We start from the raw sequence: 3608 nt of genomic DNA, 5'->3' as shown, positions 1-3608 counted from the left end.
CTCGACTCGATGAGAGTTCAGGTTTTTTTTGACATTGGGATTTTGTGATTTGAAGTTTTGTTTGTTTTAAAGGGGGCTGTCTGCCGGTTTCACTCAGGAAAATGCACTTTTTAACTCATTCACTGCCAATGACAACTATATACGTCAAAAATGCAAGCAAACAGCCAGTGTTAATTTTGAAAAAAAAAAATAAAAAATAAAATGTAAAATTAAAATTGTTATTAAAAAAATAATTTAGTTTTAGTTATAGTCTTCTGACTAAATTTAATTAAAGCCTTAGTCATAACTCAGTCACCTAATTGTATTTTAGTTTTAATCCAATTTTAGTCAACAAAAATAAAGACCAATTTTAGTCGACTAAAATTGGCTTTTGGAGGCCGAGACCCAGTATGTGGTCTCAGTAAGACCAAGACCGATCACAAAAACGATCACAACTCCCGTGTTGTAGGGTAACAGGAATCCGTTCTACGCACGATGGTAGCACTTAGCAATGAAATTATGTCATCGTTGTTATTCATAACAACAATGATTAATAACTATGAATGAAAACAATGAATAACTAAAACTAAATTCAAATTTCTGGTCAAAATTTGCCCTGGCTGTTTGCTTGGATTTTTGACGTCTATAGTTGTCATTGGCAGTGAATGAGTTAAATACAGGATTTAAATTAAATAAACTAACTACTTTCCAATTTATAGTTACGGGCTTGTCATAACGTGTGGGAGTGATTTTGTCCTAAACCCCCACACCCCCAGCCTGTATTTTGTCATTTTGTGTTTATGTTTTGTAAACAGCGGGACGTTTCTGTGGAAAGACAGTGTTTACACTCCTCCAGCCAATCGCAGAGCTGGGCGGTGGAGTGTCGCAAACGGGGCGTGTCAGCTGCGTGACATCACTCCCGCGGCAATTTGAAAGCACGCACTGATTATTCTTATTTTTTTTCACTCACTCATTCACACATATAAACTTATGTGAGTGAGTAAAAAAATAAATATTTTTTTTTCCCCTCCTCCTTTGTGTGCTAGCGTTAGCAAGCAAGTGCCTCAATATTGTTATTAGAGATTGTAAGTGTTTATATGCATTGCTGTTATGTACAAAAGCACAATATTGTGCTTGTTTTAGTATGAGCTCTTGTTTTTGTTTGTTTTTTTACAATATTGTGATCTTATTTAAATATCCCACCCCCCGATATCGTGATAATTATCGTATCGTGACCTTCATATTGTGATAACGTATTGTGATGTTTGGATATCATTACATCCCTAATAAATAAATGGCTAAAGAGCAGTTATACATCCAAATGATGCAAAAGAAGGAATTATTGCGTTCAAGTAGTGAAGTATTAGTAGTGTACAGCAGTGTAGCAACTCCCTAACCTCCACTTGTCTGATATGTGTCAGTGGATCAAACATGGTGGTTTGAGCCAGCCACTCAGTCATCTGTTCTGTGCAGTCTGCCATCCAGTTTGCCATCCTGCTGCCCAGATATCTAGACATGACGTGTGCGGTGTTTTTGGCCCATTGGGCAGCAGTCAGCATGCACACAAGCTGGCGTGCTTATAACCTCGGGCAGTGCTGCAAATAGCAGCAGCTGATACGAGAGTCCAGTGCCATCTGCCCGGCACGTGGAACGAAAACGGAGTGGACACGAAGCAGAGGAGAGTTGAGGGCGGATGGAGATGAAGGGATGAAGCGTAATTCTTTGCCTCCGCTCGTGAAGGGAAAATCCGTGAGAAGTAGGTCAATTTCAGCACAACTTAAAGCTGCTAGAAATCAGCAAGGCATATGATGACAAGAGGAATAAAAAGTGGTACGACTGTGCGTGACATCTGAGGATACGCGCTTCTGCTTACTCATCCTGCAGAGCAGAGTTGACATTCAGCTGGACAAGCTACTCGAATGGCTGCAGGGTCCCACATATTCTCAGAATGCTGTTACTGGGTTATTTAGGTTGTCTCTTCGCTATGCCATCGAGCAGTGGTGTCTAAACTACGGCCCGGGGGCCGTTTGCGGCCCGCCGTCCATTTTTCAGTGGCATGTGCTAAAAATGGCATTTGACTCAGATCAAATAAAATAAACAAAACAAAAATGTTTGGAGATGGTCAAAGTAAGAAGGGAGGGTGTCGAAAAACAGGTGCCATTAAATGTTATTTTAGTGAACTAAAAACTAATTAAAAAAAAATAAATACAAATTAAAAAAACAATATTGTTACCGAAATAAAATAAAAATGAAAATGCTTTTTAAAAAAACGAAAACTAACTGAAACTACATCTTATGTTTACAAAACTAACAATAATTATTAGGGATGTCATGATATCCAAACATCGTTGCTGATATTATATTTTTCTCTGATCAGTCATTTGAAAACAACCTTAACACAAGTAAATGGAAGAGCTCACCGGACTCCCGGTTCAAGATGGCGGCAAGGTCTGCATGTCATCTACCAACTCGGGCTACGCAGTGCTCCAAAGAAGATCAGCCCTGCCACCTGCCGGCAAAGGCTCGGTACTTTCTTGGCTTGGTTCTCTCTGCGTCTGGCGGAGGCGGCTAAACCATTGAAATGCGTCGGATGGATGCAGTTACGTTCTGCGTCCAGCAGAGGGAGACAAATACCTTCCAGCCAAATGATCAGTGTTTCTGAACGTGACTGAATTGATTCAATTTTTCTTCTTTATTTCTGCTCTACTCTTGCATACTAGGGCTGCAGAATATTGGGAAATATGTGATATAGTTATTGAATATAGTAATAGCAACATTGCAATATTTAACATGCACATAAAGAAATTGCATTATGAAATTATTATTGAATGAAAGAATTGCATTTTTATTTCATGCAACAAAATATGCAAGCTCAATGTATTCTTATTAAATTTTAATTACAATGTTCAACTATTGGATGGCGATGCACATTTAAGTGCGTCTGACTGGTCAAATTCAGAAAGAAAAAGCATACAATTTCATACATATAACAAAGCATACAATTCCATCCATCCATCTATCCATTTTCTTGACCGCTTATTCCTCACATGGGTCGCGGAGGGTGCTGGAGCCTATCTCAGCTCGCTTTGGGCAGTAACTTTATTTATTGATTTATTTCAATTCAATTCAGAGTCGACCGGCCCTGGGTATAGGCAAACTAGGCGGTCGCCGAGGGCACCATCTAGTGGAGGAGGCACCAAATTGCAGAATAAAACAAAACAAAATATGTGAAACAGCAAATATATTTTATATAATAATGATGAGTCTGAAGAGTGAGGAATTAAGTTTGCTAGGTTTTGTTTCATTGTTTAAAAATGGATTTTCTGGTTGTTGGAACTACAGTATATATATATATATATATATATATATATATATATATATATATATATATATATATATTTTTTTTTTTTTTAATTCAATTTAATCTCAGATTTTCAGTTTAAGGGAAGCAAAACAGATATGACCTACATCTATGCCAGCAGTTCCTAAGACTAATTTATTTCATAATATTTTATGTGAAAGGCACGGTCTTCCGTTTTCACTCAGGAAAATGCGCAATATAAATACAAGCTTTACACACTTTGACCTTGCCTTTAAAGTTTGCTCAATGACTCTAATAAATTGTCAAG

General features: G+C 37.7%; 1 long non-coding RNA gene across 1 annotated transcript in view; it reads left to right on the top strand.

The window, feature by feature from the left end:
* The window catches only part of LOC144010240 (uncharacterized), a 32399-nt gene extending 29543 nt beyond the window's left edge, over positions 1–2856 (top strand). The window contains exon 3 of the long non-coding RNA XR_013281172.1: positions 2357–2856. This is a non-coding gene — a long non-coding RNA (uncharacterized LOC144010240). The remainder of the gene's footprint in view (positions 1–2356) is intronic.
* The last annotated feature ends 752 nt before the right edge of the window (positions 2857–3608 follow it).

The sequence above is a fragment of the Festucalex cinctus genome, chromosome 21 (assembly GCF_051991245.1).
Source record: "Festucalex cinctus isolate MCC-2025b chromosome 21, RoL_Fcin_1.0, whole genome shotgun sequence".
Classification (NCBI taxonomy): domain Eukaryota; kingdom Metazoa; phylum Chordata; class Actinopteri; order Syngnathiformes; family Syngnathidae; genus Festucalex; species Festucalex cinctus.
Note: the sequence above shows the minus strand (reverse complement) of the source record. Positions and strands in the feature narration are given on the sequence as shown.